The 19,816-nt window shown below is 42.8% G+C and overlaps 1 protein-coding gene and 1 non-coding gene across 34 annotated transcripts in view; one reads left to right on the plus strand and one right to left on the minus strand.

The window, feature by feature from the left end:
* The window catches only part of CLASP1 (cytoplasmic linker associated protein 1), a 215,205-nt gene that overhangs the window by 53,406 nt on the left and 141,983 nt on the right, over positions 1–19,816 (plus strand). The window contains exon 1 of one of the 33 annotated variants that reach the window (XM_039330120.1): positions 18,967–19,310. The exons of the other annotated variants lie outside the window; for them this stretch is intronic. The gene's annotated coding sequence lies outside the window, so the exon portion shown is untranslated. Of the gene's footprint in view, positions 1–18,966; positions 19,311–19,816 lie in introns of those variants that run through there. 33 annotated transcript variants of the gene reach the window in all.
* LOC120302147 lies at positions 18,578–18,705 on the minus strand. The gene has a single exon (XR_005555089.1). It is a non-coding gene; the product is annotated as a U4atac minor spliceosomal RNA (small nuclear RNA).

The raw sequence follows: 19,816 nt of genomic DNA on the forward strand, positions 1-19,816 counted from the left end.
CCGACCTGAGATGTGCAGCGAGCACAGCCAGTATTTTGGTGAAGACCCTGGGAGCCGATGAGAGGCCGAATGGCAGGGCCCTGTATTGATAGTGGTTGTTGGAATAGCTGAACCTGAGCTTCATGGCTCTTTCGCGTTTGCTTCATATCTTTCAGTGACGTGTGACATTTGTCGCTAAGTGTGACTCCAAGCTTGTCAGTGGGCCGGAGATCACTGATCCACGTGCAGGGCAGGACCGCTTTGGTGGGACATAGTGCAACTCTTGCAGACCGAGACCCTTCAGCATTACACTGGAATAAATCTCACTGTTTAAATGGCAAACAACACTGAGCCACTGGCCTCTACTTCTGGTAGTCAATCAAAACGTAAGTCTTCCAACCAGGAAACAGCTACAAAAATTAAGGCCAAAAGTAAGGCCAGTATGGACAAGAGAGCCTCCAAGATGGCTGAGAAGCAGGCTGGATGCACTCACCGTGCCTTGGAGAAGCAATTTTTGTATGCTCAAAAAAAGGGCACGAGTGGAAACTGTTGCTGTGACCCCTAGTACACTGACGTCTACTTGTGAGCCTCGGCTTGTAACTACCACACCCGTATGGTCCCCAGGACTGGGCCCTGGCCAGGGTTCTTCTCCTGGTTATGAGCAAGAGCACCTTTCCTTATTCCAGGACACGAGGCCTCGAGGCCCTCCTCAGGCACCAGAGACCACAGACAATCCAACCTGTGCAGAACAGTTGCAGATCCCAGTGGCCACGTTTACGCCCACCGCTGCTGGTCTTAAGCCAGCGGAGCAACCATCTTTCTCAGACCAACTGCAGGCCATGATTTCCCAGGCGGTTGCACAAGCGTACCTCCACATTCCCGTCCATCTGAACCACTGTCAATTTCTCAGGTTCAGCTATTCCAACAACCACTATCAATACAGGGCCCTGCCATTCGGCCTCTCATCGGCTCCCAGGGTCTTCACCAAAATACTGGCAGTGCTCGCCGCACATCTCAGGTCGGTACCAATCCGGGTCCAATGCTATCTGGACAATATTTTAATCCAGTCTTCCTCTGCCCTGAAGGCACAAGCGGATTTGGCCTTAACTATAAAGACGCTTCAAAACCACGGTTTTTCGGTCAACTTCTGAAAAAGTCACCTGAGGCCTTCAAACCGCCTCTTACACTTAGGTGCGATGATAGACACTGTCAAGTTTATCTGTCCCGGGAACGGCAGGACAGCATTCGAGACGTGGTCCTCAAGGTTCGCAGGGAGCGTGTAGTGGCACTGGCCTTACTTTCCCAACTGTTGGGAAAGATGATATCTTGCATTGCTACAGTGCCTTGGGCCAGACTACACTCCAGACACCTACAGTGATTCTTGCTCCCATATCATAGACTGGGTACAAGCTCTTCCACACAGAGGGTACGGGTTCCATCTCAGACCCTAAAATCTCTCCAGTGGTGGATCTCCCCAGCGTTGGCCAAAGGGTCCCTTTTCAGGGAACTTGCCCGGCTAACCCTGACCACAGACGCCAGTCTATTCAGCTGGAGAACGCACCTCCAATCTCAGTTGGCTCAGGGCCAATGGTCTCGGCTAGACCTGAAGCACAACATCAACTGGTTGGAGCTCAGAGTTATACATCTGGCCCTTCGTCACTTCTGCGAAATGGTCGCGAGGCGCCATGTGCTCGTCCTCACGGACAATGTGTCTGCAAAGGCTCATGTCAACCGACAAGGCGGTACTCGGTCTCTCATGGCTGAGGCTTAATTGTTGGGATCCTGGGCAGAACGGAACCTGCTCTCCCTGAGAGCTGAGCACATTTTGGGTGAGGCGAATTGGCGGGTGGACTACTTGAGCCGCTCGACAGTAGACCATTCCGAATGGCATCTGCACCTCTTCAGGGAGATCACGCAGAGGTTTGGTCAACCGATTCTCAACCTGTTCACCTCTCCAACAAACTCACAGCTTCCATGGTTTTTCTCTTGGTTCCCCTCCCTGGGGGAAGAGGGGATGGATGCTCTTCGCAGCCCATGGCCACTGGTGTGAGTGTCAACCCTTAGCCATCTCGGAGGTGACTATTCCACGGCTCCTAGAATATCTGTTGGAGGGCGTGGACAAGGGCCTGGTGCCCAATACTATCCGCAGACAGGTGGCGGCTCTCTCCACAGTCTTCTCTTGTGACAATTCTATGCCATTGGCCCAGCATCCCAGGGTCTGTTCCTTTATTAAAGGGGTCACGAACAGCAAACCATCCGTAGTTCATTGGTATCCCACTTGGGAGTTATCAAGAGTCCTACAGGCCGTTACCGGGTCGCCATTCGAGCCCATCAGACCTGCAACCTATGCTCCTTATCTCTCAAGGTGGCTTTCTTGGTTGCGGTGACCTCGGCTAGGCACATCTCGGAGCTGGCAGCCCTTTCTGTCAGGGACAATTTGTGCGTATTTCACTAGGACAGAGTGGTCCTGCAATTGGACCCATCTTTTATTCCTAAAATTAATACCATGTTTCACAGGTCACAGGAAATTGTATTACTGTACTTTTGTCCTAACCCGTCTCATGACTTGGAACGGCAGTGGCATACTCTGAACATCTGCAGGGCATTGCGTTATTACATCAGACGGACGGCTGCCTTTTACAGGTCGGAAGCCCTTTTTGTTTCATTCCAACCAGCCTCTAAGGGTCAGAGGGTTTCTACGGCAGGTGGATCAAGTCTTGTATAGCAGAGACGTATCAGACGTGCTCCTTGCCGGTTCCAAGTCATCTGACAGCACACTCCACCCGTAGTGCCGCTACATCTCCTGCATGGGCTACGCAAGCCTCCATACAAGATATTTGCAGGGTGGCGACGTGGTCTTCGCCTTCCCCTTTTGTGCGGCAGTACAAGCTCGATAAGTTTGCTTCTGCAGAGGCCTCTTTTGGCCGAAGGGTGTTACAGCAAGTAGTGCCAGTGGCAACGACACAGGCCCAGTTTGCTTCCCATAGGGACTAGAGGGCTTTGGTAAGTCCCATTCGTGGATTCTCCATTCTTCATGGGCGTTGTTTTACCTGAATGCCTTTTCTCAGCATGATGAATGGAGAATCCACCCCCATCCCTTGTCCGCAGTCAGGTCCAGTGTCAGGGATCTGGGAGCTAACACGTCGTACAGTCATTGGCTTCGCCCTTTCCGAAACTGGAGCGTGACCCAGCCCTGCTGGGAGTGGCAACTTGGCTGATTTGGTCTAATTGGGCAGGAGAGCACATTTAACCCATTCGTGGATTCTCCATTCATCATGCTGAGAAAAGGCGTTCAGGTAAGAGAATGCCTCTTCTGATTTCAGTTGATGTAATATTGTGATGATAATTATCCTAAAAAAACATTTATTACAGCTATCCCCTAAATTGGATATCCTTAGACCAGGGGTGTCAAACTGCCGGCCCGTGGGCCAGTTTCATCATACCACCCCATTACCGGCAATGCAAAAAGAGTCACAATATGTCGTGACACATCATGTGATGTGACGAGTTTGACACCCGTGCCTTAGACGGTACCCTTAGCAATATGACTCATGGGATAACTGTGTTGATCTGCAGTTCTCAATCTTAATTACATTTAAACATTGTGCTAGATCATGTTTTAACCATTGCTTTTCTGATCATCTGCATGATTTGATTCACATTAAAGCTAGGGCATAAATCATAATTGACAAAGCAGAGTAGCTGTGTTGATGCAGCTCGGCAAGATATGATGTGTTATAAACACAGTCATAAAACAAATGATGGGTAATTCAAAGTTATGCTAGACTTCAGATTAGAAATACAAATTTATGCAAAAATTACATAGGTTCATTAAAAATGGAATGGTAAACAAACCTACTAGATGGAATATTTTGAATTTTAATTCAAAATAAGCTGCCTTGACCTCTGTGGAAGTGATCCTACAAAGTAGAAAGGCCTCTATTTTGAGGTTGAAATATGGGGATTTTGAGGTCAGAACGCCTTAAATAAAGTTGGAATAGTGTTGAAACACTTCTGTAGAGTCTGCACAGCCTTTTATTAAGTACAGTGCACCTCTATTTATAACTCATTCTCATTCTAAGTGAAAAATTATCCCCTATGGAAGATTTTTTTAAGCCTCTATCTATGCTAAGTGAATGTGTAGACAGCTATCTAAAGTAGCACTTCTCTGAAGATGTTAATGCAGCTGTTGTGATTTTATGTGCATTTGCATGAAGCACAATTTGCTGGAGCAGTTTGCATTTGGTGTAATTTTTCCAGGAGTTCCTGACCTAATTACTCAATACTTGCTTTAAAAAGTAAAAGACAAACATATGCATTTCACTGACACAATGTGTGTGTGTGTTTTTTATATAACAGCCTCCCTCATTTTACCAGTATGGTTCCTTTGCTCTTGTTCGTCATCAGTTTGTGATTGGGACAAAGCACTAACAGCAACCCCAAATTGGTTTAAATCCATTAAAGCAGTGGTTCACAACCTTTTTAATGCTGTGACCCCGAACGGGTCGTAAGTCGAGGACTACTCAACCGGTCGTAAGTCGAGGACTACTCAACTGGTGCAGCACCGTTTGCAGAATGGAACTTTTGGTGGGCTCAGCAGGGCAGAGACAGCCTGGACAATTCCTATTGGCTTTTGAAAGCCAATAGAATTAGACTCTATTCAAGAGAGTCTATTTTATTGGCTTTCAAAAGCCAATAGAATAAAAGGGAGTAGCACAGCTAAGGAAAAGGGGGAAAAAAATGGCGGACTGCATTGTTTGGCGACCCCCGTGAAATGGTCGTTCGACCCCAAATGGGGTCCCGACCCACAGATTGAGAACCACTGCATTAAAGTTTTTCACTAAATGCTTCCTTCCCCACCCTCAATTTTCTTCATTTTCTATATACCAGACCAGGGGCAGCTCTGTTGTGAAGTAACGTGAAATAGTTGCTTTAGGCAGTAGATTTTTTAGGATGGGTGCCATCATGATACTATCATTTTGACATTTTTGTTTAAGGGGCAAATGTTTTCTGAAGTTGCCAAGGTGAGTATGTATCTTTGGGATGCCTGAAATCTGTGACTCCACACCCTTTTCTGTACTTTTTGATTTGTTTATTACTTTGCTATATCTGTAATAGCCAGTAACTTAATCTTCCTGAGGTTAGACTGGTATTATCAATATGAGGAGTGTCACAGGGAGGGTAATTGGCATTCAAGTGGAGCTATAGCAGCTGGACTCTGTCAGAGCCAATGTTAATTTGAAGCCGATCTTACAAATTTATTGAGCTATTTAAGAAAGTGGGCTGATGCTTTTATCTCGCAAGAAGTACAGAACAATAAACAGCAACATGGATGCCTTTTAACAGCAGCTTATGGAAGGGAGGGGGTGGGTGTGAAGGAGAGACAGGGTGGGAAAATTACCTGTTGACTGTTTCAAATATGCAGGAAAACAAGCACAGGAGCCAACTAGACAACTGTTCAAAACAACTGGTCCTAAAAGCTTCCAAACATGATGATAGTGGAGTTGATTTTATTTTTTTTTTAAAAAAGGATTACAAGTAGCCCTCGCGTTATGGCCATTCATTCAGTGACCATTTGAAGTTACAGCGGTGCTGAACAAGTGGTCCTTGTGCCTGGTCTCTGAAGTCACTACTGTTGAGGGGCCCCCATAGTCACAGGATCAAAATTCAGATGCAACGGGTTCTGAATATTTAGCTTGCAGACTGTACATTTCTTAGGGAAAGTTATGAAAGAAAGAGAAAAGTCCTTGTGCCCAAAGAGTAGAAGGTGACCTTTATCTGCCATTTTTAATGAGTGTACTGAAGCTGTATGTGGGTGAACTATAAGACTTTATCTTTGTTTATAGAAGAAGATAAAGGGGATAGAAACTTCAATGTTCTCAATTGTTTGAGTCACAGGAAAAAGGCCTTTTCCCACACTTATTACCTGATTTATTTTCTGCAAAAGTTGTAGCCCCAATTGACTTTCAAGTATAATGTGAATTTTAATTTATTCCCTTGCTCATCTTCATCCCAAACAAACTTTTTTTTAATATTACTATTATTCTTATACAATCAATATAATTTTTGGGAAATGTTACCTTCCACATAAAACTTTTTAGTTCTGTAGATTTAACACATAAATATATCTTGTGAGGGAATAGTATGATATTTGTGTACAACAACAAATGTTTTTGAGACTTTGGACCGACAGTATGATTCTTGTCCTTGTAATTAATATGGGAAATAGAATGCTGATTTCCAGAATTCAGAAGTAACTCTTAAGGGGTCAGAAAAATAAACATGGCTTTGTGAAGGAGCCTTTGGTCTCTTGCAGTGGTGGCAAACCTTTGGCACTCATGCCAGAGACGGCACTCAGAGCCCTCTCTGTGGGCATGTGCACCATCGCCCCAGCCCACCTCCACCCACGACCCCCTCCTTACCAACAACCCCCCCCCGGAGGAGAGTAGCCCCCAGGAATGGCCCGCATGGAGCAGCACAGCCAAGGACATGGCAGCAGGGACAAGACTCTGCCCTCACGTGCCCTCGCACTCAGAAGATGCTGCGGGGTGCGGACGGAGGGTGTGGCTACCATGCCTGCAGGGCCGCCTGGGCGATTGGCAGGCTGTGGAGGTGGTGGGTGGCCCTGTGGTTGGGCGGGGCAGACTGGGTGGAGCGGGGGCAGGGGTAGAGGGGGCAGGCCAGGGATGGGTCAGGGCGGTTTTGGGGCACTCGATCTCTAAAAGGTTTGCCGTCACTGTTCTATACGATTCCAGAAAAACGGGTGCCCAATCTCTTCCATCCTCTAGTGATGGAAACCAAGCACAGCTTCTAGAGGCAAGCTGTTCCACTGATTAATGCCAAGCAGATCATTATTCTTATATAATTTTATATTGTCTATCGCAGAGAAAGACAACCTGATGCTGTCCAGATGTTTGGGACTACTATTCATTTCATCTCTGATCACTGGCCATGCTGACTAAGCCTGATAGAAGTTGTCTAAAACATCTGTAAAGCCCCAGCTTGCTTGCATTTGATCTATATATCTAGGAGCCCTCACCCCCTTTATCTAGTGGAGATATCAGAGAACAAGCAAGCTGTGTATGAAAACTGCAAAGTCTGAATGAGCTACCATCTCCTTGGATACAACAAAAGAGAAAGGGGAAAATCGAAGCTTAAATGTTAGAAGTCATGATATAATTTCAAATTTTAGTTTGACATTTAAATAAGGAAAATAAAAAACCCATTTGTTTATTTAAAAAATTACCCTTTAACTCCAGGGTAAGCGACTTCTTACCTAGCTTACATCATAAATTTTACAGATAGTTCCCGACTTAAAACAATTTGCTTAGCAACCGTTTGAAGATAGGGTAGTGCTAAAAGCAAATGATTTATGATAAGTCCTCATACTTAACGACCACAGCAGTGTCTCCATGGTCACATGATTGCAGTTTGGGCACTTCACACTGGCAGGTTCTTACAGCGATTGCAGCATCCGGGGTGTGTGTCACATGATTGCTATTTGCAACCATCCCAATAGGCTTCCGACTAGCAGAGCCAGTTTGCTTAACGACCACATGGTTCATTTAACAACCATGGCAACAAAGTCATAAAATTGTGTTTGACTCACTTAACAACCCACATAAGTGTTAACCCACATAAGTGGCAGACATTCCAATTCCAATTGTGGTCATAATTTTGAGGACTACTTTTATTTCAACTTCTTTGATGCCGGATCAAAGGTAATCAGATTTTTTTTTAAAAAAATACTATATTTGGTAGGATTGCTGACAAGATAATGAGAACTTAGCAAATTAAGCACTCATTTTTCAGGTGGGGGTGTTGGATCTGTTTGCTCTCTGTTACCAAATTTTATTCATACAAAATGACATACAACAGAGTGGCATTCCCTATTGGGAAAGATTGACATTCTATACTCCATCTATCTCTAGTTTGTAAAAATTGTGGAGAGATATATCAAATTTGTTTTGATTCCTATAATACGTTTGATATTTATCCCCAAAAGAGGAGAGGGTTTTTTTTTCCACCCTTAAATGATAATTTATCTTAAAAATAAGAAGGTTCTTTGTGATGTGCTGAGAAAATAGCAGAAACAGGAAATGAGTTCTTCTGATTAAGCATTTAATCTAAGCGTTTATTTTAGGAAGAGGTCATTTTAAATTCAGGCTTATCTTTCAGGTAAATAAGGATTTTTGTTTGCTCTTGCTAGCATTGCAGAACCATTTTTTCTGGCTTCTGAATTCCTGTCAGGCATTATCAATACATTTATAAGTATGGCCATGAGGGCTACAATCTTACTGTGTTTTGAAGACTTAATAATTGAGATGCTGAGAAAAATAATCGTTCTTTGATTAGAGCTTGCATTTTATTGATACTCTTCTAGTGTTGTAGCATATGTGGGAGAGGATTACTTGATATTGTCTGGTACTGCTCCATAAATACCTTTTTAATGGTAAAGTGGTACAGATGGGTTACTTATCTCCATTTGGAAACCTGTGGACCACGACATTAGAAAAAGCGAGATTTTGTTAATTCAGCATGTAATATGTCTAGCTGATGGCTGACTTGCACAGTGACCTTGAAATCACTCATGAATCATTAAACTTCATTAGAATCCTGTCTCCTCTTATTGTAAGATAATGTCAAGATAAAGGTTTCCCCCCCCCCCATGGTTTTCCAGAAACATTCCTCAAGTTTGTACACCACTGTGAAATTTTTGAACAAGTCTTGATTCCAGCAGTAGGGATTTTATTTTCCATGCCTCTTATTTTATTTGCTTTTGGTCTACTTTCAGATGCCTATCTATGTATGTGATTTATGCCCAATTATGTTCCATTGAAAAAGTTAAAAAAAAAAGATTGGGGGCAGGGTTTTGCTTTTAGTGAAGGACATTAGTTTTTCTTCCTTGTAACCAAGGAGGTTAAAAATAGTAGTAATCAAATTGGAAAAGTAAAACCCAAGTACAGCTTTAGAAAGCAATATGGTGCCACAAGAAGTTATCTTTTTAAATGAAAGTTAGCTTTTCTACATTGCTGCTTTATAATTCAGTTAAAGCCATCTTTTATTTTCTATTTCTTGCTTGCAACCTCTTCAATTTTCTTAAATATTTACTTCCATGTTTCACAATTATTGTATTTTCTAGCAGCAGTGTTTGTATTTGAAAAAAGCAATTATTTCCTCAGGACGTTGTATTAGTGATGTAGCAATAATCCAAAATGCCAAGGGTCCTGATTTCATTTTCTATTTAAGATGCACCATATTGTGGAACTATCCCTTTGAAAAGTCTGTATGTGAGTGTACAAAGGGAAGGAGGGGAAAAGCTCTCCAGGGTTTCATCTCTTTATTGATTAGCGGTGCAATATCTTATGATATGCAGGAAATAGCCTCGATTTGAATTGGGTGGGTATTTTTAGTCTGATGGCATAGAAATATGATTAATCAATCATCAGTCCACATTTCCCATGAAAGTTATTGGTGTTGTAAGGAGATGAAAAACTGGCAGTGCATACAGTAATGCAGATATTGAAGTGTACACCATTTTTTTTTTTTTTTGAAAGCCATTTTAGCTGACCCTGTCCTTGTTTTTCTGCCTGTCTCCTTCCTGAGATCTGACCATTTGGGGTAGCTGACTTTCTCCAGAGGTCTCTTGATGAAGCAGCAGGTTTTTGATGGGTAAACAAAGAAAAACTAAGTGACCAAAAGAGAGAAAGGAAAGCGGGTTGGAAAAAAAAGAGAGATTGGGCTGATAATATGGGTGGTTGCATTCTGTTACAACATAAGCCAGGATTTGTCTTAAGCCAGCTATCTCAGTTTCGTGGTCAAGCAAAGGAATCTGTTCAGGTCTTCAAGTGGGTTTGACTCCAGTCCCAATTACCTCCTGTCAGGCTAATCCAGGGGTGGCTCAGTTTGGAAACCTCTCCCTTTCCCCTCAGCATAGCTGGCTTAGGAATTCTGGGAGTTGAAGTCCACGAGTCATAAAAGAGCTAAGGTTGCGTACCCCTGGATTAATCAAAAGCCAAGTTAGCTGGAGATGGTGGGAGTTGTAATAAAACTCATCAGGGCCTGTAGAGGTGCAGGTGCAGGGAGCAGGTGTGGAAGGGCAGACAGTTTCAGATCTTTTATGGCTTCTAAGTGTTGCATCTTGAAGGGAATTAGGATAGTAATCTGAATCTCTATCTTGCTGAAGATAAAGCATTGCTTTGACTCTCCCTAATCTTTAAGCCTGGTGGCATAGCATCTTCCTTGGTTCCTGGCTTAAGTAGACAGGCACTGATTCGATGAAGCATTCCTCAGACAAATCAGACTTCTCCAAAATGAGGACTAAAAGAAGCTTTGCTTCATCTCTTTGCATTTTTATACTTTCCCCCAGTTGATAACCATCCCGTTTATTAAGAACTGTTGGTTTATGTACAGTTTTTATCCTAGATATGAAAATATGCACAAATCGGAGAAGTCTCAGACATTTGAAGAGAACTTCAGTAACTGGAGTAAAAGTCAGGTTATATAACTCACTAGTGAAACTCTTTTCGTGGGGGCTTAGAACTTCTTGTGTACTCTAGTACTATATAAGAAAACTTTTGTACGGGGTTGTGATTTGCCTGTCAAGTGCAAGGCACAGTCCTCTAAAATTTATGCAGCTTTGACACAGGTTACTTAAGCTTTATTTCCCTCAAATATTGATTCAAGAAAGCCCGCAGGTTCTAAGGTCTTTCATGCATGGATCAAATTCAAGGGCAAGTTATCCACCTCTGATGGTAAGATGTGTTACTGAGTAAGTAGCAGGTGATTAAGCCTGAGGACCTGCCAAGATGTTTGGAGAAAATAACTGGTGTAAAATGAGAACATGGCCTTCCTTCCCAAAGATTTTGGAAACCACTGCTATGTTCAAAAGGTGAGCTTCTCCCCATTTTCTCCAATATCTGCTTGAGAGGAGGGGTATAAAAAAAGGCCTTCATTTCTTGTTTGTTAACTGATTCTCAATGAGGTCAATTTCTCTTGCCCTACTCCTGGTTCTGGGGCTGAAAGATGCCAGGAGCTTCTTTCCATAGTCAAGTTATAGTCAAGTTATGTCTTTATCACTCAGTAAACACACTGGTTTCAGAAAAAGCTTGAAAATTGCAAGACTTGGAAGCACAAATTGGAAAAGTTAATAATGTGTAGATCATTTTCCCTTCTATTTCTTATTCTGATGCTTTGATATGGAACCTAAATTAATATACTTTTGAAATGCATTCCTTATAATTTGGAGTGCCCAATGAACAGCCAATTTGCCACCTCTTCAGATCTGGGTACAAGCAGTGTTCCGTCTTCTTTCCTCATACTTTCTCACTCAATTTCCCATGAATCTTTTAATAAATCTGGACAAGATTTAAGGAAGAAACAAGTTGGAGATCAATTAACAAATAGCGATTGTAGCAGATGCTTCCTTTTTAAAAAGAAAAAATCAATTGATATTTATTTCTGCTTGATAGAATGGTAGTAATGCTTGGAGAATATCTGCAGCCATTGTACCTCAATCTTCCAAGATGAAAAGATATAGATTGTTTGATGGAGCATGCTACTTGCAAACAGTAGAATTAGAACAGAGGAAGGCAGCTAATAAGCAACCTTGAGGATGAGATGGGTCTATTTCTAACTGGCCAATAAATCTGATTGTATTATTTCTGATGCTAATAATGGAACAATTTAGGGGGGCTTTTTAGGAACTGATTTGCTTTGGCTGTACAGGTTCTTGGCATTTAATGGGATCGTAGCAAGAAGTAAACATTGCCTGCATTGTCAACAGAGGCTGTATCTGTTCTCCAGATGAAGAGTCACCCCTGAAAGATCAGATTCTGCTCCCTGGTGCCTCTTCATGTGGCCAGGTCACCTCACACTCTTATGGAAGCCTTACATCTCATGATTTAGTTGACCACAGAAGTCACCCAAAGCTGCATCTTGGTATGACAGATGAGGAACAGGTTGTAGTAGTGGTGGGGAGACAGGGAGCCACTATAGAGTAAACCTCAAGAATAGGTTTGAGGACATATGGAAGTGTACAGGCTAGGCACACTTTTGCAGACAAGTAATTTATGGGCTTGCAAACTGACCAGCTCTTTTATTTAATATGGCAGAAAATTTTAGAAGATTCCCAGAAGATGAAGTTCATGCTGCTTGAAGGAAATAATAGGATGGGGCTGTCAGATCATTCATTTAAGATTCCCGTTTTTATTTCTGTTCATAAATCAATCAGTCCCATTGGACCAGAATTCATTGTTCTGTATACTGCACAAAAGCAGACTACTGTAGTTTTGCTGTTTTTTTTTTTAATAAAAGCTTGAAAAAATGCAGTTGCCACCAATGGAAACAGAAGAGTTTTTATATCTCATTTCTGTACACTAAATGATGTCCCTTAGGGGGAAAAAACAGGCTGGTGCATGCCTTTGTATCTTTATTGCACGGCTTGCATACCCTCATAAATTCAGCTTTAGATGTGATTTAAAATTGCATGATTGATGATACAAGTAAATATTCACATTCTTACATCTATATGGTGGCAGCAGAAATTTGTGGTGGTGCATGTATAATCGTGCATGTGCAACCAATAACAGTCATATTAACATAATCAGTTCAAAGAAATACGCATTTGTATCATCAATCATGCAGTATTTAATGAAGTACTATGTTTGCAGAAGATTACAATTCAAAAAGGGAACTGTTTCTCCTTCTTGCTTATCTTCAGAGATTGCAGGAAGCTGGCATTCACTGGAAGAAGGCAGTTTACAGGAGATCTACATTTCAATCCCTCTATTTCCCTGAAGGATGAAAAAATCAGATGTTGGTGTATTCTAGCAGTGGGGAACTTTGACCTCCTAAATGTTAGGTTACAGTTCTGTCATCCTTGACCACCAGCCTACTAGGGAAAGCCAATGAGAGTAGGTGTCCAGCAGCATCTGGAGTCTGTCATTCTTGTCCAGGTGTTCTTTTCCATGGTCAGGAGGGAGGAAATAAATCACCCTTTGTGATTTGGGGCTCACTGGGTCTGTTGGTTTTAAGTTTCTGAAAAGTTTTTATTGATACCAGGAAAAAGATTTTTTGTTTGTTTGTTTGTTTGTTTTGCAATTTAGGTCCTCCAAAGCATTACACTATACCACAAGAAGAGAGATAAAATAGTTTCTTCAATTGCTGCCTTCTAGGGTGCTTAGATGGCGTCTCCAGGTTTGTGGAAGGTCATTTTTGTGATTGTTTGGAAAGATTCTTAGTCTGGTAATCCATGCATATATTTAAAGTAAGCATATTAAAAGAAGAGTATTTTGAGAGTAGGTGGCTCAGCAAGATCCCTAGGTCCCATGTTTGTTTGAGTTTCAAAAAAAAAAAGATGTGTAAGGAAGCAGAGTTAATAAGACAGAGGAAGAATCACAAATATACACATGGGTGAAAACTGTGTGGGATTTTCACTTCAGATTTGATGTGACACATTCCATGTTCTATTACGTGCCATCTAATATTTTTAGATGCCATAACTATAAAGACCATAGTTCAGTGGTAGCACAACTGCTTTGCATGTAAAAGTCTACTTTAGTCCCTAGGTAGCATCTCCAGATTTTTTGGGGGAAAATTTATGGAGAAACTGACCACTCTAGTAGATCAACCTTGAGTTTTCCAAATGTGTTGCACTTTAGCTCCTCTCAGCTCCACTCAACATGACAAGTAGCAAGAAAATGTGGAGTCTGTTGTTTAAAAAGTCACTAGCTTGCCTGCCCCTGATTTGAATAATAATAGACTAGAGGGATCCTGGGGGGGGGGTCTGGTTCAGCATAAGACAACTTCGTTTGTTCCTATCAGACATCTCCTTTTCATACTGTAGTTTATGCTATATTTCTTGGCTAGCCAAGTCAAGGCAGCCATTTTGAAGAGTAAAGTCCTTTGAAGTAAACCCAGCAAAGTTTGCCAAGCCAACCCAAATTTTTATACCTTTCAGTCCTGTGAAAGCTCTGCTAATGATCTGACAATAATGGCAAAGGGCCAGTTGGTGAAATACCATTCTAACAGCACTGGATTTTCCCCCTACCCCCACTTCTCCCTGTGAAAGAATACTCTGCAACTTCCTAGCTAATTTTAAATGCTGATTTGACATAGATAAAAGATCTTAGAGAGCTTAACTGTTTCTCATTTGTCTAAACCCAGGAACTGGGAGTGGGTTGGGGAGTTCAGTTTCTTTTATATTTAGAACCTTGTAGGCTTCACCCTTTGCTGTACTGAATTGGTAACACGGAATTTGTCAGTGGAAGTAGTACTGCTACTTCTGTCTTGAGTTTCATATTTCCCCCCTCTGGATTTTGTATATCATTAGGTGGTACTTACTTCCTACAAATGTGTTTAATTGCTGGTTGAATTGATCACCCAATTGTAGACTCTGTTCGCTAGAAAGTCCCATTCTTACAATTGGGTTGCATCAGTTTTATTCTGTAAACAAGAGATGGAAACCCGTGTTTTGCCAGCATTCATTTGACTTTGGGTATCGTACAACAATCCAGCCCTCAAGGGGGCAGTCCCTCCTATTTTCCTGTGGTGCAACTTCACTAGATAAATTGGGCTCTCTGTAATTGGGTTCTTACTACTTTTTCTGTGTTTCTGTGGATTCCCCCCCCCCATACTTCATGGGGGCTATTGGGCCTTGAGCCATTTGGAACCGGCTGCGGAAGTGGTGAGCATGCAGGCATCCCCACTTGCATGAGCAGCAGGTGAGTATGTGTACTCCATTTGTGTGAGCAGCAGGAGCACGGGCCTGCAGGTCATACGAATGGAGCTTTGTGTGTGCTCGTGCACTTGCCCACTGCTTGTGTGGAACCATCCCCTCCCCCCCGCAAAGTCAGAAAGGTTGGGGAACTCTGGTTTAGACCTTGACATCAACCACTGCATCGCCAAATACATATTCATACTGAGAAAAGATTAGTGAGAGATGTAATCCAACACATTTAAAGGATGCCAAACTAGGAAAATGTGGTCTCATCAGAATTCTCTTTTTTCATTTGTGCAGCCTTTCCCACGTACACGTTCTATCATATGGTCTGGATTGTATTAATTCTTTAGATAAAGCCTCTTTCTATCTGAGATCAACTCCTGGTGCCTTCAGAGACATACAGTACTTATGTCAGTGATGGCGAACCTTTTAGAGACAGAGTGCCCAAACTGCAACCCCAAACCCACTTATTTATTGCCGGGTGCCTAGTGGGTGTAACCCATTGGGTGGGCGTGGCCACCTTGATGGTGCTCGTGGGGAGGGACACCTCTGAGGGCCGGGCAGGGTTGGGGGAGATCCAGGGGGTCTCTGGCAGGTGGGGCGGTGGGCAGGAGGCTCGTCCTACAGAGTGAGATGAGGCAAGGTGAGGCAGGGCAGGGGTGCTGTTGTCGCAGGGCAAGGCGAGGCAGGGGCCGGGGCGGCTGCTGCCTGACACCATTGGCCCCTGCACACAGAGGCCAGCGAGCACATGGGGAGCGACAGTGTCCGTCAGCAGCCACAACCTGCCGGCCCCTTGACTGGCACACTCTGGGGCTCCGCAGCCTGCTGCTAGCAGTTCAAAGAAGCCGCCTCTGAGCTGGACAGCCAGCCAACACCTGAGGAGGCAATGCAGTGGGTCGTGCCCAGGAAAAGGAGAGCATGCGAGGCCAGGAGGGATGGGAGGGGAGGGAAACCAGCTGTGCTGGGATGCATCCGTCCACGTGGGACCTTGGCGAGTTAGTGGGGATTGGTTGAAGAGGGACAGTTGTCATCTCTGGGGCATGGCACGCATGCCCACAGAGAGGGCTCTGAGTGCCGCCTCTGGCACGCGTGCCATAGGTTCGCCACCACTGACATGTAGTTTTCTTAATTAAAGGACATTGGATTTGCTCTTGCTTTCTTCCACCATGCTTTCTCACTTCCCAGGATAACCTTCAACTACTTCAGTTTTGCACAGGTCAAATAACAACAAATTCCAACTCTGCTTACCTTTTCCATAAGAAGCCACAATTGGCTAAGTGTTGCTGCTGCTTAACTGGATGATGTTTTCTGTTGTGCCTCTGTTATGCTAAATTTCTTTCTTTTTTTTCTGTCAGTGTGATTTTTGTACTTTTATACTTTCCTAAGAGACAGGAGATCTCCATCTTTTGTGAATAAGTACATGTAATACAACATTCCTATCAGGCTTGTCAGGAAAAATATTTTTATTTGAAAGACTGAATGGTAATGCAGATCTTGATCTCCTTGGACATCTTTCATAAATACTTAAGAGTTTTAAGGTGTATTTGCCAGGAGCAAATCAAAGAATAGACTTGTCTATTTCTTAGTAAAGAATTAAATTTTTAAAGCAATGCCACTTTAGAACTTGTGGTGATAATTTGATTTTTAATGTATGCGTATAGCACATAAATTGGGAAGTTTGATGGTGCAAATTGCATAGACTGAGTTCAGTCAAGCAGAATCACTTCGCAGTAATACTTGCAATGTGACAATAGTTGAGCAGTTATTTTGGTGTCGTGACACTTAGGGTCCTAACCACAAGTATGAAACGCAACTTGAAGTAGCACATACTGTAGCTGATCTTAACTAATCTTGAAAAGATGAACAGGATCAGATCTGATTATTATTTGGAGAGAAGGCCACCAGAAAATCCTGAAATCGGGAAGTGAGGAGGTTTTTTTTAAAACCTTAGAAAAAGTGAATTCCCAGTGGCTGGTAAAAGGTGCCTTAGGACTGGTGCTGTGTGATCTTGCTTACCAACTTGGCCACAGCATTTTCCAGCTGCAGCTTTGAGACTGTTTCAAAGGTAGGCCTGTGGAGAACACCTCAGAGTGACCATACCTTGCAATTATTGGGGTAGGATCATTGAAGAGACTGGGATCCTGTGGAGTCCCTGATGCCAGGGGACCAAATCAAACACATGCACATACACTCTCTCTGCTGAGTTTTAGTAGTGACCTGAGCAACTGTGGTACAGGACCTTGAATTCCCAACCCTCAAAACTGCCCCAACTAAATCCCATCAACAGTGAGGGAGCTAGCAAGATCCACAGAGCATCCAAAAACTCATCTCTCAGGGTAATCCAGACAGGGATGTGCTCAATTGTCAGATCTGAAAATTGAAACATACAGGAATAATAATGTAAAGAATGAGGGACTTGTCAATTAATGTTTGAAATGTAGGTATTTCTTTAAATGCATAGAATGGGCAGCTGTTAGCAAGTTCTTATGATGGTTGTTTGAGAACTGAAAGGACAGGTAGCCTATGTATGTATGTACGTATGTACGTACGTACGTACGTACGTATTTATGTATTAAATTTTATTTCTATAGTTGCCTTCTCAGCATTCTATTCTGCTTCCTCGTAAAGTGGATCACTCTTGATTCCCCTTTGCAGAAATGCAGAGTTCACAGCAGGTGGCAGCCCCATGCCAAAAGTGGATGTATCTCAATAAAGCTAAGCATGATTGGACCTGGTTAGCATTTGGATAGGAGACCACCATCGTGAGATTCAGAAGATTAAGCTAGACTGGGAATGAAAAATAATCTCAGAAGGTGCCTGAATCCGAACACTTCCATATTGCGTAGTTGTCAGGAATTCAGTTTGACTTAAGGGGGAGGCTTGCCCTAAAAAGACAGCCAGGTTAGTTATAGTAATTAAAGGCCCTTGGTTAGAAACATACAATACATTTCCTCTTACATTGCTGTCTGGGGTGGGGGTGGGGAGGCAGGGGAAGGCCTAAATTTTCCACTTTGCTAGTTTCGGTTTGAGCCAGTTGGGTGTGGTGTCATGGCACCAGACTAGAAACTGGGAGACCATGAATTCCAGCTCCTCCCTTGGGTGACCTTGGGCCAGTCATTCTTTCAGCCCTGGGTAGGAGGCAAGGGCAAGGCTGAAAAACCCTGCCAAGAAAATCTCAGGGACTTGTCTAGGCACTCACCAGTCAACACTGACTCGGGGATTCTCCCCAGATTTTGCCTAAAGGAGGATGATTGGTCCAAAGCTGATAAAACAGTTGAAAACAAGCACAACACTGCTTTAGCTTTCTTCTGATAAAACAGTTGAAAACGAGCACAATACTGCTTTAGCTTTTTTGATCTTCATGTTCCCTGCAAATGCTAACAGTGAAGCATTGGGAAAGAAACCACCTGCCTTCCTTAACCATCTATTAATGTTTTTGCAGACAACTTTTATCTTTTCTGATTTGTCAGATGGTTTGGGTAATTGAAGACACTATATTAAATAGTTGGAAGAAGTCATTTTGAAAGAGGCTGTGTGTGGAATTCCAATCTCTCTCCTCTTGGCTCAGTCTGGATTTTTGTTGTTGTTAAATAGTACCTATGGAAATGGCCAGATTGACTGCAATTGCTTTAGGATGCAGAAGTCGTAAGAATATACTCTAAACCTCCTAGCACAACTTGCTTGCTTGTTCTGGGTGTACCAAGTAACCTGTAGCACCACCTGGTGGCAACGAATGAAAATTAGACACCAGCTACTCTGCAGGGACACCCACGAGTACAGTTCACAAGACTATTATTATCTAGCACAAAACATAAAGATAACGCATAGCAACATTGTTTACTGATATTCGTACCCCGTTGGGGCTTATTAAAATAAGGTTCCAAAAATTGCACCTCATTTGGGGAACAAGCCCCAAGGATGCCGAGTGTGTTGTGTAGGTGTTAGCAGTACTGTCCTCACTAGACGTTCATTGAACAGTAGCGCAACCCCAAGATAAGGATGGTTGAAAACAAGCGCGCAGGCGGTAGTCTGGGGAAGTAGACGGGAAACCCATTGAGATTATAGTGAGGCGCGACCCTCGTTTGTTTGCTCAGACTGCTTTATGTAGGCGGCGTGTTATTTAATCTCGTTTGTGAAGTATTTGCAAAGCAAGCAGCTTTTCGGCCCCTCTCTTCGTGAGTTTGGAGGTTACCCAAAATACCTTGCAGCAGTCGCTTTGCATAGTGGGCGGTGCTATGACTATGCATAGCGGGGAGGCGGTCTTAAGCTTCGACGCAATACCTTTCGTTTTGTGAAGATCTTGTTTTGGCGCGCCTGCCTAGCGAGGGGGGTAGAATTCATTCTTCACTTCCTCTTTAGGGTTCTTTAGACTGCATGCCTATACGTGTCCCCGTTGGGTTTAGGACTGTTGATATTTTTTTTTTTTTAGTTGAAGCCCTTAAGAATGTTACAGACCAGCTTTCTCCATACGGACGCAACCCCACGTCATTAGGCAGCAACTTCCACAAAGGAGGATTGTGGGAGGTGTAGTCCAGTGCTCTTGAAAGGCAGAGGCATGAGGAAGGCTGCCCTAGATGGGTAAGCTTCCTGTAACAGAAAAGTTCTGCAGGTAAATTCCTTCTGTGTTTGGAGTTTTGTGTGCTGTTGGAGTCTATTTATCTCTGAATTCTGTAGCAAATACATTCTGGGAACTACATAAACTTGGTACTTAAAGGTTTTCTAAAATATATATTAGGTTTGCTTCATTTCAGGATGCTTCATGCAAACGCTTCTCCAGTCTGGTTCTTTGCAGATCTGTTGTGGCTGCAAATCCAAGAGTGCCAAGCTTTGTAGTTAGAACATTTTGCAGGAGGGATAAGGGCTGTTTTAAAATTATAGTTTTGTAGAATTTAGGTTTTCTTTTTTTTTTCTTTTGCTTTTAACTTAGTATTTTTAAAAAGTAATTTTGGGAAAGTTTACATCTTACCCTTCATGTGTAACATAAGTTATTTTTCTCTGACCCTTTAATTTAAATTTGAGGGTGTTTTACATGTAAACCAATACATTCATAGTAATTGTGTTAAAGGTGTCAAGAGTTGGAATAAGTTAAATGCAAATACTGCATTATTGGTCTCT

Source organism: Crotalus tigris, unplaced genomic scaffold, assembly GCF_016545835.1.
Source record: "Crotalus tigris isolate CLP2741 ecotype Arizona unplaced genomic scaffold, ASM1654583v1 scf7180000024424.1579004, whole genome shotgun sequence".
Classification (NCBI taxonomy): Eukaryota; Metazoa; Chordata; class Lepidosauria; order Squamata; family Viperidae; genus Crotalus; species Crotalus tigris.